Source organism: Anolis carolinensis, chromosome 2 (genome assembly GCF_035594765.1).
Source record: "Anolis carolinensis isolate JA03-04 chromosome 2, rAnoCar3.1.pri, whole genome shotgun sequence".
NCBI lineage: Eukaryota > Metazoa > Chordata > Lepidosauria > Squamata > Dactyloidae > Anolis > Anolis carolinensis.
This window is the reverse complement of record NC_085842.1, coordinates 9,302,292-9,316,982: the sequence shown is the minus strand read 5'-3', so window position 1 is coordinate 9,316,982 and position 14,691 is coordinate 9,302,292. Positions and strand designations below refer to the sequence as shown.

Genomic DNA, 14,691 nt, shown 5'->3' with positions numbered 1-14,691 from the left:
ACTGGGAAGCCCTGGCCCTTGAGCACTCTAACTGGAGGTCAGCTGTGTCCAGCAGTGCTGCGGAGTTCGACAAGGCACGAATGGAGGGCTTAAGGGAGAAACGTGCCAAGAGGAAGGCCCGTCAAGCCAACCCCGACCGGGACCGCCTTCCACCTGGAAACCGATGTCCTCACTGCGGGAGAACATGCAGATCAAGAATCGGTCTCTTCAGCCACCTAAGAATCCACCCCAAGACACCAGAGATGGAAGACAATCCTCCTCGAACTACGAGGGATCGCCTAAGTAAGTATTTTAGTCTCCAGAGCAGCAGGAAAAACTTGCCCTTTTCTCCTCAATGGGACATCCTTCCCCATATTGGCTCTCCTGTCCCCTCGGCCTTTCTTTCCCTCTCAGCTAAACATACCCATGCTACTCCCACGTCCGCCTCACCTTTTGGCACCTGCTGGTCCTTCTCCACTTCGGCCTGGAGCGTCTTCTGCACGGCCTCCGCCAATCCCTCCCTGCAGACGTCCTCCTTTCGCAGGACGGCCCTCTCTGCCGAGTAGAGGGTCCGGGTTATGGGTCTGTTGCCATTTCAAAAAAGGACAAAGCAGTCAAAAAGGGAAAAGCAGCAACAACCACAGTTCAGCAGATCAGGAGCTCCTAAGTAGTAGTAGTAGTAGTAGTAGTAGTAACAACAACAACAACTTTATTTATATCCCGCCACCATCTCCGAGAGGGACTTGGGGCGGCTCACAAAACACTCAAGGTGTGGCACAAAATACAAGTGCAAAACAAAACATAGGCAATAAACAGTCAACACAACATCTTAAATTCACAGTACCCCCTGGTAAAAACAATAAAATGCAGCAATTGCTGTAGATAAAACGGCAGCATTAGACCTCATAATAGAGAGAAGGAGACGGAATAAAAAACCAGGCTGGGCTGAGCAACAGGGAGCCTCAGGAGCATATGCTACTCATCTCTCTCTTGGCGGCTCCAGGCAGTCAACCAGTGCCCGTCTTTACTGAACAAGGGGTGGGGAAAGGACAACATGTATATCTTCTTTTCCTCCATGTCTGTGTTGTTTTGAGGCTCATTTCAGTCCACTTCTTATCCCATTTCCTTATCACTCACACTGAGGAATGATTGTTTCTGTTCTTCTTCACAGTAGATAACGGGGAGAAGAGCCATGTATGCACCAAGTACAGGAAGCATTTGGGACACAACGAGGGCCTTCGTCGAGACCAGCAAGCCCACAGAGAAGATGGAGGTTCTGCCAGAGAAAGGCCCAACAAATGCAATGTATGTGGGCAGTGTTTTACCCAAAATATGGCACGTGTGCTTCACAAGACACTCGATGCTGGGAAAAGCCATCTTAAAGGGAAAGTATCTGCAAAATGTGTGGTGAAACACAAGAAATTTCACACAGGTCAGGAACCATACAGATGCCAGGAGTGTGGGAAGTGTTTTGTTTCCAGTTCAGCCTTGGTGAGGCTCAAAAGACTCCACACAGGAAAGAAGCCATACAAATGCCAGGAGTGTGGGAAATGTTTTGCTGACAGTTCAGCCTTGGTGAGCCACAAAAGACTCCACACAGGAGAGAAGCCATACAAATGCCAGGAGTGTGGGAAATGTTTTGCTTCCAGTTCAGACTTGGTGAAACACAAAAGACTCCACACAGGAGAGAAGCCATACCAATGCCAAGAGTGTGGGAAATGTTTTACTACCAGTTCAACCTTGGCGAGCCACAAAAGACTCCACACAGGAGAGAAGCCATACAAATGCCAGGAGTGTGGGAAATGTTTTGCTTCCAGTTCAGACTTGGTGAAACACAAAAGACTCCACACAGGAGAGAAGCCATACCAATGCCAGGAGTGGGAAGTGTTTTGCTTCCAGTTCACACTTGGTGAGGCACAAAAGACTCCACACAGGAGAGAAGCCATACCAATGCCAGGAGTGTGGGAAGTGTTTTGCTTCCAGTTCACACTTGGCAAGGCACAAAAGACTCCACACAGGAGAGAAGCCATACCAATGCCAGGAGTGTGGGAAGTGTTTTGCTTCCAGTTCACACTTGGCAAGGCACAAAAGACTCCACACAGGAGAGAAGCCATACCAATGCCAGGAGTGTGGGAAGTGTTTTGCTGACAGTTCAGCCTTGGTGAAACACAAAAGACTCCACACAGGAGAGAAGCCATACCAATGCCAGGAGTGTGGGAAGTGTTTTGCTGACAGTTCACACTTGGCAAGGCACAAAAGACTCTACACAGGAGAGAAACCATACAAATGCCATGAATGTGGAAAATGTTTTACTCAGAGTTCAGCTCTTAACCAGCACCAGAGAACACATACAGGTTAAAGAACAGCCATTGTGGGTAAATGTCTGATTTAAACAGGACCCTCTGAGAAGTTCTGTGTCAGATTTGGTGGAGTCCCCGTCCTCTGTTCTCTGGAGCAGCAGAAAGCAAGCTCTGTTTGACAATCCCTCAGAGCAGTGGTTCTCAACCCGTGGTTCCCCAGATGTTTTGGCCTTCAACTTCCATAAAGCCTAACAGCAGGTAAACTGGCTGGGATTTCTGGGAGTTGTAGGCCAAAACACCCGGGGACCCACAGGCTGAGGACCACTGCTTCAGAGCGTTAAATATGATTGTCTTGTCACCTCATCTGAAAAGAAATAAACCAAATATGATTCCATCAGTTGTTCCTTTGGGCTTAGTTTCCAGCTCCATTTCCACCTTGGTTGCAAATGTCCAGTTTGTGAACGTTGTTTCCCTACAGAAACATCCTCTGTTTTCCTCTTTAGTCAGGAGTGGTTAGTTTGCATATTGTAAATATCCGTAATGGGAGGGATCCAGAGTTAGCCCCTTCCCTTTAAGACAGTGGTTCCCAACCAGTGGTCCATAGACCACCAGTGGTTTGCAAGAACTAAAATATGGTCTGCCTTCAAACCTTCTCTTCCTTTGCCGCCTTTTCTCTTGCCCTTCCTTCCCTTTTCTTTTCTTTGTTCTTTCTATCCTTGTCTTCTCTTCCTTCTTTCCTTCTATCTTTGTCTTCTTGTCCCTTCCCTTTACCTTCTTTTCCCTTGCCCTTCCTTCCTTCCTTCCTTCCTTCCTTCCTTCCTTCCTTCCTTCCTTCCTTCCTTCCTTCCTTCCTTGCTTTTTCTTTTCCCTTCCCATCCTCCCCTTTACTATCTTTTCCCTTGCCCTTCCTTCCTTCCTTCCTTTTTCTCTTCCCTTCCCATCCTTCCCTTTACCCTCTTTTCCCTTGCCCTTCCTTCCTTCCTTTTTCTCTTCCCTTCCCATCCTTCCCTTTACTCTCTTTTCCCTTGCCCGCCCTTCCTTCCTTTCTTCCTTTTTCTCTTCCCTTCCCATCCTTCCCTTTACCCTCTTTTTCCTTGCCCTTCCTTCCTTCCTTCCTTCCTTCCTTCCTTCCTTCCTTCCTTCCTTCCTTCCTTCCTTCCTTCCTTCCTTTTTCTCCTCCCTTCCCATCCTTCCCTTTACTCTCTTTTCCCTTGCCCTTCCTTCCTTCCTTTTTCTCTTCCCTTCCCATCCTTCCCTTTACCCTCTTTTCCCTTGCCCTTCCTTCCTTCCTTCCTTCCTTCCTTCCTTCCTTCCTTCCTTCCTTCCTTCCTTCCTTCCTTCCTTTTTCTCTTCCCTTCCCATCCTTCCCTTTACCCTCTTTTTCCTTGCCCTTCCTTCCTTCCTTCCTTCCTTCCTTCCTTCCTTCCTTCCTTCCTTCCTTTTTCTCCTCCCTTCCCATCCTTCCCTTTACTCTCTTTTCCCTTGCCCTTCCTTCCTTCCTTTTTCTCTTCCCTTCCCATCCTTCCCTTTACCCTCTTTTCCCTTGCTTCCTTCCTTCCTTCCCTCCTTTTTCTCTTCCCTTCCCATCCTTCCCTTTACCCTCTTTTCCCTTGCCCTTCCTTCCTTCCTTCCTTCCTTCCTTCCTTCCTTCCTTCCTTCCTTCCTTCCTTCCTTCCTTCCTTCCTTCCTTCCTTTTTCTCCTCCCTTCCCATCCTGCCCTTTGCCGCCTTTTCTCTTCCTCTTCCATCCTTTTTCTCTTCCTTTCCTTTCCTTCCCTTTGCCTTTTCTCTTGTCCTTCCTTCCTTTTTTCTTCACCTCATTTCCTTTTCCTTCTTTTTTCTTGCCCTTCCTTCCTTTTTCTCTTCTCTCCTCTTCCCTTCCTTTGATTGATTGATTGAGAGCAGGGCCTCCCCAGACGATCGTAGACTCCGAGATGGTTCATAAGGGGAGATACGTTTGGACAGGTAAGCTGGGCCAGAACCATTTAGGGCTGGATAGGCTAAAGCCAGCACTTTGAATTGGGCTCGGTAGCAAACTGGCAGCCAGTGGAGCTGGCACAACAGGGGGGTTGTGTGCTCCCGGTATGCAGCTCCGATGAGCAGTCTGGCTGTAGCCCGTTGCACCAGTTGCAGCTTCTGAAGAATCTTCAAAGGCAGTCCCACATAGAGCGCATTGCAGTAATCTAATCAGGATGTAACAAGAGCCTGGACCACTGTGGCCAAGTCAGACCTCAAGGTATGTGCACAGCTGTGCACAAGTTTTAATAGCGCAAAAGCTCCCTTGGCCGGGTTTCCAGGCTCAGCGATGAGTCCAGGAGAAGAACTCCCAAGGTGTGAACCTGTGCCTTCAGGGGGAGTGAGACCCCGCCCAACACAGGCTGTGACCCTGTGCCCTCTTCGGCCTTGCGACTGACCAGGAGGACCTCTGTCTTGTCTGGACTCAATTTCAATGTGTTCGCCCTCATCCACAGCAGCCAAGCACCGGTTCAGGACCTGAACAGCCTCCTTAGTATCAGGTGGGAAGGAGGGATAGAGTTAAACGTCATCTGCGTACAGATGACGCTGAACTCCAGAACTTTGGATGATCTCTCCCAACGGCTTCATGTAGATGTTACACAGCGTGGGAGACAGTACTGAACCCTGCGGGGCTTCTGCTTTTCCTGCCTGGCAGAAGGGGGTTGGACTAGATGGCCCTCGTGGTCTCTTCCAAATATACTATTCTGTGAATCTCTGGCTTGGGTAAGAAGGCAGGGACCTCGAGAGGGAGGGGAGAGGTTCCTCTCTCTGGGTGACCCCCAAAAGGGGCTGGAGAGCGACTTGCGGAGGATGGTCTGGCTGGTGACGCTGCTTGGGGCAGAATGGGGCTGGACTCCACGACCCACGGGATCCATGGTTTTATGGCGAAAGAACACACCTCTCCTCCTCCTCCCAGTCAGTCCTGATTGTGTGCTGAGGGGCTCCTCATCCTCAGACTATGCAGGAATAAACAACCAAAGCACCCCCAACAGATGGACATGCCGTCTCTGCTTACAAACCTCCAAAGGAGACTCTTATGGACTCCAGGTATCAGGAAATTATTTCTATTGTTTAGGTGAGGCCTGCACAAGTTGTCAGTGTTAGGGAGGGGTGGAAGGAGAAGAAGAGTAAAAACACACAACACCCACCCCCTTTTCCGGAAATTTATAAAACACACGGGACCCCTAATCCACAGGTCTGGCCCTGGTATCCGTGGGCCCCAATATCCACTGATGCCCCGATCTGGGAAGCAGGCGGCCCACCGAGAACACCCTCGGCCCCAGACACCCCTTTCTGCCATCTCCATACCTCCGCAAACCCCATCTTCTCTCACGAGCCCATGGCCTGCAGTTCTTGCTGAAGGGAGCCAGCCAGGACCTGCAGAGGCACTCAGAGGGAGATACGTTATATTCACCACCAAGGCCCAGAGTCACACTATGCCCACTTGTTGACAACTTGCAACAGCTACCCTTCTGAAACCGTTTATTTTTATTTTTTCCTTTTATATATATAATCAGACTAGCTGTGCCCGGCCACGCGTTGCTGTGGTGAAGTCTGGTGGTCTGGGAAATAAAGTATTGAGGAATTGGTGGTAGTTAAGGTCAAGGGTAAAGGTTTTCCCCAGACATTAAGTCCAGTTGTGTCTTACTCTGGAGGTTGGTGCTCATCTCCATTTCTAAGCCGAAGAGCCGGCGTTGTCCGTAGACTCCTCCAAGGTCATGTGGGATGACTACATGGAGCGGTGTTACCTTCCCGCTGGAGCAGTACCTATTGATGCACTCACATTTGCATGTTTTCGAACTTCTGGGTTGGCAGAAGCTGGGGCTAACAGTGGGGGCTCTCTCCACTCCCCCAATTCAAACCTGTGGCCTTTCGGTCCAGAAGTTCAGCAGCTCAGCGCTTTAACACGCTGCGCCATCAGGGGATATTATTTCCTAAAGGTTGTGAATATACAATATTTCTGATTGGTTTTATTTTGTTTGTTGGAGGCAAGTATGAATGCTGCAATTAGGAAAAATGATTAGGATGTAATGGCCTTGCAGCTTTAAAGCCTGGCTGTTTCCTCCCTGAGTGAATTTTTTGTTGGGAGGTGTTAGCTGGCCCTGATTGTTTCCTGTCTGGAATTCCCTTGTTTTCAGAGTGGTGTTGTTTGCGATATTTTATGTGCTTCTACTGTCTGTGGCCCTGAGAAAACAGAGGATTTTCCAGACTTTAATGATGGGAATACTTTGTTGGGAGGTGTTAGCTGGCCCTGATTGTTTCCTGTCTGGAATTCCCTTGTTTTCAGAGTGGTGTTGTTTGCGATATTTTATGTGCTTCTACTGTCTGTGGTCCTGAGAAAACAGGATTTGCCAGACTTTGATGATGGGAATACTTTGTTGGGAGGTGTTAGCTGGCCCTGATTGTTTCCTGTGTAGAATTCCCCTGTTTATTTACTGTCCTGGTTTTAGAGATTATATTGTTCTGTATTATTCTATCCCAGTAATTATTTCATATTAAAGAAGAATCTCACTTATCCAACATTCGCTTATACAATGTTCTGGATTATCCAACGCAGTCTGCCTTTTCATAATCAATGTTTTTGTAGTCAGTGTTTTAAATTCATTGTGATATTTTAGTGGTAAATTTGTAAATACAGTACAGTAGAGTCTCACTTATCCAACATAAATGGGCCGGCTGAACGTTGGATAAGCGAATATGTTGGATAATGAGGATTTAAGGATAACCCTATTAAACATCAAATTAAGTTATGATTTTACAAATTAAGCACCAAAACATCATGTTAGATAACAAATTTGTCAGAAAAAGTAGTTCAGTACACAGTAATGCTATATAGTAATTACTGTATTTATGAATTTAGCACCAAAATATCACGATATATTGAAAGCATTGACTACAAAAATGCGTTGGATAATCCAGAACGTTGGATAAGCGAGTGTTGGATAAGTGAGAATCTACTGTAAATACTACATAGCATTACTGAGCATGGAACTACTTTTTCTGTCAAATTTGTTGTATAATATGATGTTTTGGTGCTTAATTTGTATAACGATGACCTAATTTGATGTTTAATTGGCTTTTCCTGAATCCCTTCTTATTATCCAACATATTCACTTATCCTGCCGGCCTGTTTATGTTGGATAAGTGAGACTCTGCTGTATATTGATAATCTTATATTATCTGCTCAGAACTGGATTATTGTCGGGTTCTCTTCTCCCAGTTGTGCTGTGGGTCCGTCTTCCAAAGAAAGCACCAAGACACACGCGGGTAGATTCCAACAAGTTTTATTGTACTGAATACCAGAACCTTCTTTTGTGCCACATATATAGGGACTCTTACATACCAGAGGGTAATTGATGTTTTATGGCCGGCCTGCTTTATGGCTGGCATCTGTTCTTTGTCCGCTGAGCAGAGATGTCAAGGATTGGAGATCCTGACAATTATATGAGGCTCCTTCTTCACAGCTGTATAAAATGCACACTGAAGTGGATTATATGGTAGTGTGGAGTCAAGATAATCCAGTGCAAAGCAGATAATATAAGATTATAAATGGGTTATATAGCTGTGTTGAAGGGCCTTGAGTCTACACTGCCATATAATCCAGTGCAAATTAGATAATCTGTGGAAGAAGCCTAAGTGAGGCCTAAATCTGCCTATCCCCTAACTGAAACCTGGCTGTCCCTTGGTTGCTAGGCAACCAAGTGGGCAGAGATTAGCCCTCTAAACTGGCAGCAATTGGATAAAAAAATTATTGCTCTCCCTCTAATTAGGACTTTATTTTTCTTTTCTTTTTGTTGTATCAACCTTGAGGCGTGGATGATGGGTTGTGTTGTCAAATTTTGAGGTTGGGGGGCCTGTACTTTTGTTGTTTTGTGAATTGCCGTGATGCCATCACTCTTTTATATATATAGAATATATCATCAATGATTTCATTAATCAAAGAAAAAGAAAATATACAAATTGTCTAAAAGAACCTGACTAGTTCAAAATAGATGGAGACGAAAGATACACCACCTTGAACCAGGCGTTGAACACAGTTAAAATGATACAATGATAATATATTGAATTGCTGTTCCGGGGGGGAGGGGGAACGGGGAAGGGGAGGGGGGTGGGTGTTACATTCCAAAGGGGGGAGGGGGGAAATTCCCCTTTTTTATGAAATATGGTGCACGTCCGCCTTCCCAAGTCACCCCTCCCTCTTTCCCCTTTGAATGAAAGAAATAACAAGACATTAAATGCCACCCTTTCCCTCTGACTTTCCTTTATCGCCTATGACTTTACTGCCTTACCAGTTGTCCTTTTCACCTTGTTTTTTGATTTGTATCAAATTATGCAAAAGATTTAAAACTCCGGAGGCAAACAGGAGATGAACTCCAGAGACCCCTCCTGGCCCCAGAATCGACATAAGGACAAAGGCCCCTCCTGGGAATCATCAGGGTTCCCATCAGGCCGGCCGGCTGCTCCAACTGGAACCAATTAACAGCCGTCATGTCATGTCATGTCCTGATAACAGCCGTCATGTTATCTTATGGGGGTTTTACTGTATAGAAATGCCTGGTTCTGACTGATTCTTTACACTTGGACATTTGGAGCTTGTTTGCCCATGCTTGTGTCCCTACCTGTCATGGGGCCAATTCCCAGAGCTGAGTCTGCAAGCTCTGGAATTGGAGCCATAACAAAGAGCACTCCTCGACGGCTCATGAAAACACCTGGCAGCAGAGCATGGGAACTTGTGGAGTGAAAATCAAAACAATTATAATGAGTAGTTTGTGTGGAAATGGTAGAAATGTGATACAGGGGGTGGGGTTTGGTGATGATATTTACGTGTGATGTGACGTAGTAGCAAAGGTAATAAAATTGATTGTATGTAAACATTATGTCATTCTCGACTTTTCCCAAGTCGTGTATTCTTCAATAAAGATTGGTTTTGATAGCAGCTGTCTTTGATCTGCGTTCATGCTGATCGTTTGAAGTGAGCGTGACATTAAGTCGAGAATCCCATTCTCACCCTCCTGCGAAGTCGCAGTGAAGTGGCAATGAGTGGAGGGGGCGATCGAAGCCCAAAGGGAGCAGAGGGGCCACTACCAGATGTTCGACCGCTGGGAGAGGAAACGCTACAGGCCATCGCTTCCTCTACTGGCTACCCCAGACCGGAGTAACCCAGAGGATCCCCAGAGGAGGAAGAGGTGTCTCAGCGGCTGCAGAGACCAGTTGGGGGTCCGGAGGGAGCATGCCGGAGACCGTGGCCCTACGGTTGTCCATCTTGGAGACCAACTTGTCCAGGCTGTCGGAAACCGTGGGAAGATTGGTGCCGTTGTTGGAGGAGAATCTCCAGAGGGAGCCCACTCGATACGGTGCCGAAAGAGAGCCGAGTAAGGACGAGGCTTGGAGCCAAAGGGGCCAGCGCGCATCGACGCAGAGCCCAGCGGCGGCAGGCGGCGACGGAAACGAGGAGTACTGGCAGGAGCTGGAGTTCCAAGAAAGGATGGCGCGCGAGGAGGATCGCCAGCAATCCTTGAGAACTCTGAGGCCGCCAACTCCAACAGGACTCCCAACCCCCCGAATGGGTGTCGGGGTGGAAAGACCGCTGGGACCAGGGATCGGGTCCAGTGGGTTGGTGGAGGAAGGCGAAGAGGAGCCGGAGATCCACGGAGATGGGGAGGATGCACCGTACGACGAAGGAGGGCGAAGCGCGGGGGCTACAGCAGGGCCTGCATTCAGATGGGTGGAAGGGCCGACGGCAGCGGCAGAATTTTGAAGGCCGCGGGGAACAACCGCCGGGCTGGGGCGCGGCGTGGTCAAAGGGTCAGCTCAAGGGAACCCGATGCAACCCCTCCCCAGACCACCCATGCAGAGGCAACGAGCCACAGAATGGATGCCTAGGAGAGAGGAGCTCAAACTGGAATATGGAGGGGAATCATCCGAGCTGAACTTTTTCCTCATTGGCATCAGAGGATACATGGAGGACAATGCGCACACATTCCCCTCCGAAGGAAGCATGATTCGGGCCGTTGGTAATACTCTAAAAAGGGGAGCGGCTAGCTGGTATGTGCAATTACATGCCAGACGCGACCCGTGCTTGAGGTCAGTGCCCCAATTTTTAGCCGCACTGGAGAACCGATTTAGAGACCCGCTGGAGCAATTAAGGGCTCGCGACCAACTAAAAGGAATAAAGCAGAGGGACAAGACGGTGCCTGAGTACGCAGAAGAATTCCTCCATCTTGCGGAAAGGGTACCAGAGTGGTCCGAAGTGACCAAAGTGGAGATATTCAAAGAAGGACTGCGCCCCGAGGTATTTAGTTGGGCGGCGCACAGAGATGACCCAGAGACGCTACAGGGTTGGATTCAACTAGCAGGGCGCGTCGAATCCACCCTGTCCCAAGTAAAGCGCTTTCGGAGCGGGGGCAGCAGCGCCCAGCAGAGACCGGCAGCGAGGGGCCGGGGAGAAACGAGGAAGCAGGAGCGACCCGGAGGGAGGCCCGGGATCCCATTCAAAGGAGAAGACAACAGACCTAAGCCGGGATGCTTTGTATGTGGGAAGACGGGCCATCGGGCGGCGGAATGTTGGGCCCGGAAGGGAGAACCGCCCAAAGCCACAAAACCCACGCCAGCAGCCGGGAGACGAGCGGAGGAGGAGGTGCGAGCCCCAGAACCTCCGGAGCGGCTGGTGAGTCAAGACAAACGCATGCTGGTAGTGCCAATCTGCTTGTCGGGGGTAGAGAATCGGGCCACCTGTAGAGCATTCGTGGATTGCGGTTGCTCTAGGAACATTATAACTCCGGAATTAGCGGAGGCGCTAAAATGCCAGCAGACAGTGCTTAAAGCCCCAATTGCATTTTCGCAGTTGGATGGATCGGTTGCTGCTGGGGAAGTATCCACGAAAGAAATACAGGGGATCCCATGTGAAATAGGCAAATGGGAAGGAAGGATATCCTTTGTAATAGCCCCTATCGCCACGTACAATGTCATACTGGGGATCCCATGGCTAGAACAGGCGAACCCCGAAGTAGATTGGAGGGTAAAGAGCATGTCATTTAAAGAGCAGCAAACACAATGGGAGATAAGCAAGATAGCAGAAGAAGAGAGCGAGGGAGATGAACCGGAGGAAGTAAACCAAGAACTATTGCCCCCTGAATACAGAGACTTTGTGGATGTGTTCAATCAGAAAGAAGCAAGTAAATTACCTCCCAAAAGGAATATAGAAGTGGAAATCGAAATAACCCCAGGGGCAAACTTACCAAAGCCAAAGGTTTACCCCATGTCTGTTCAGGAGAAGGAGGAATTGAGGAAATATATTGATAAAAACCTGGCGCGGGGCTTCATTAAGCCATCCAGCTCCCCTTTAGGAGCCCCCGTGTTATTTAGAAGAAAGAAAGACAACTCTTTAAGACTGCATTGACTATCGAAATTTAAATGCAATTACAAAGGACAATAAATACCCTATGCCATTAGTAAAGGATCTGATTACCGTGTTAAAGAAAGGGAGCATATTTACCAAACTGGATTTAATCGAAGCTTATCATAAATTAAGAATCAAACCCGAGGATACTTGGAAAACTGCATTTTCCTGCGCATTCGGACATTTTGAATATTTAATTTTGCCTTTTGGATTAAAAAACGGCGGCTCTTGCTTTATGCAGCTTATAAATGAAATCTTGTACCCACTGTTGTACCGAGGAGTATTCATATTTTTAGATGATATCCTTATCGTGAGCGAGAACAGAGAGCAACACGTTGAATTGGTCCGGGAAGTTTTGCACAAATAACCGCACCCCTTACAGAACTCTTAAAAACAAAAGGGAAAGGGGAGACGGCGAAAGTGAAAGCCCCTGGCGCCAAACTGAGTTGGACGCCAGAATGCCAAAAGGCTTTTGAAACCCTAAAAGAACGCTTTACGGAAGAACCTGTCCTAAAGCATCCCGACATCCAGAGTCCTTTCATAATACATTGTGATGCTTCGGATTGTGCATATGGGGCAGTGTTATTGCAAAAGGATCAAAATGGGAATTTGAAACCTTGTGGATATTTATCACGAAAATTTAGCGAAACTGAGAAATGCTGGCCCATATGGGAAAAAGAAGCATTAGCTATATTAAAAGCCTTGGAATGCTGGCGGCACTTCCTTGAAGGAAGCGAAATCCCATTTGAAGTCTGGTCTGATCATAAGAACCTCCAGTACTTAAAGTCCCCACGAAAATTATCCCCCAAACAAATTAGATGGGCACAATACTTCAGCAGGTTCAATTTCCAATTGAAGTTTTTCCAAGGAAAACAGAATGTTTTGGCCGATGCCCTTTCACGCATGCCTCAACACGAGGATGTAGCCGCAGCAAAGGAAGGAACTTTGTTTTCCGAAAGACAATGGGGTTTAGCTGTCAAACTCAAAGGGAGAGCACGGCCGCTGTCAAATTTGACGAAGGTGATGGTTGGGAAAAGGAGCTGATACAGTCATATGAAAGGGACCAGTGGATTTTATCCAACGCAGAAAAAGGGGAGCAGAAGGGGGGATTTTGGTTTGTGAAAAAGAAACTGTACATTCCAGCAATATTGAGGACTAAGATTTTGCATCGTTTTCATAACAACCAGAGCGCTGGTCATATGGGGATTACAAAGATGACGAAGGCGATAGCGAAACACTGTTGGTGGCCAGGGATGAGAAAGGACATAAAAAATTATGTTACCCAATGTGATGATTGTGCCATGAATAAATCGAGGGGAGGGAAGCCAATGGGACTATTACAACCGGTGGCAGAACCTACCAGGCCTTGGGAATGTGTAGCCATGGACTTTGTGGGGGAATTGCCTGTCAGCAAGGGACATCGCTATATATGGACAGTGTTAGATCTGTTTTCCAAACAGGCTCACTTCATAGCACTTGCGAAATTACCATCAGCAGAGAAACTGGCTGAATTATACATAAACCATATTTACAAACTTCATGGATGTCCTAGTAGGGTGGTCAGTGATAGAGGTGTTCAATTTACAGCAAAATTCTGGGGGAAATTCTTGGAAATGCTAGGAGCAGAAAGGAGCCTAAGTTCTGCTTTCCACCCCATGACAAATGGGGCGGTAGAACGTACCCAACAGACACTTGGGCAGTTCCTTCGCATATACTCTAATATGAGGCAAAACGATTGGTCTAAGTGGCTAGCCTTCGCTGAACTAGCCTTTAATTCTGCTATCCATTCTGCAACAAATAAAACCCCATTCGAAGTAGTTTATGGATATGAGGTCCAGCCTCTACCCCAATTGCCAAGGTGGGCAGAGAATGAAGAAGCAGGGGCAGAGAAATGGAAAGCACAAATGCTAGAATGTTGGGGTCAGGTGACCGCATCCTTAAAGGAAGCGCACAAAAAATATAAAACATTCGCAGACAAGAAAAGGATGGAAGGCGATAAACTGGAGGAGGGGGACTTGGTGTGGCTAAGCACGCAGAACATCAAGCTGGGTCTACCTTCAAGAAAGCTGGGCCCCAAGTTTATTGGACCCTTCAGAATACAGAAAGTCATAAACGAAGTGACTTTCCAATTATTCTTGCCGAAAAGTCTGGGGAAAATACATCCTGTATTCCACCGCAGCTTGTTAAAAAAGTATATGGGTACTTTGGATAAAATGGATACATAGTGTTCATGTTTGATTTGTTTCAGAGTCGTGACGGGGGAAGCACAGAAGAAGAGGTCGGTGAAAGGGGGGGCGCCATGTCATGGGGCCAATTCCCAGAGCTGAGTCTGCAAGCTCTGAAATTGGAGCCATAACAAAGAGCACTCCTCGACGGCTCATGAAAACACCTGGCAGCAGAGCATGGGAACTTGTGGAGTGAAAATCAAAACAATTATAATGAGTAGTTTGTGTGGAAATGGTAGAAATGTGATACAGGGGGTGGGGTTTGGTGATGATATTTACGTGTGATGTGACGTAGTAGCAAAGGTAATAAAATTGATTGTATGTAAACATTATGTCATTCTCGACTTTTCCCAAGTCGTGTATTCTTCAATAAAGATTGGTTTTGATAGCAGCTGTCTTTGATCTGCGTTCATGCTGATCGTTTGAAGTGAGCGTGACACCTACCGCAGTTTGAATAAAACTTCTGTCGCCTGCCTTCAACCTCCTGGTTGACTTCAATTCTTTGTTGGGGCTCAGACTGGAAATTTGGTGTTCGAAACACTGTTAGGCCGGCAAGTTGAAAACACTAAATTCCTGCAACACCCCTGGTAGGTAGGCATGCAAACTCAGTCCTCTCACGGCCTCCTCCAGCTACTGTCTTATAGGCAAGTAGTTGATCCCAATCCCAAAAACATTACGAGTCCTGGTCCCAGTTTCACAGCCTCTGGCCTTGTAAAGTAGCTCATCCCTTTGAATAAACACCCTTGAGTTCTGACTTTCATCCAAAGTGCTTG

At 47.4% G+C, this 14,691-nt stretch overlaps 1 pseudogene; it reads left to right on the top strand.

Moving 5' to 3' along the window:
* The first annotated feature begins 1,134 nt into the window (after positions 1–1,134).
* LOC134296942 (zinc finger protein 93-like) lies at positions 1,135–2,673 on the top strand (annotated as a pseudogene).
* Positions 2,674–14,691: the final 12,018 nt, after the last annotated feature.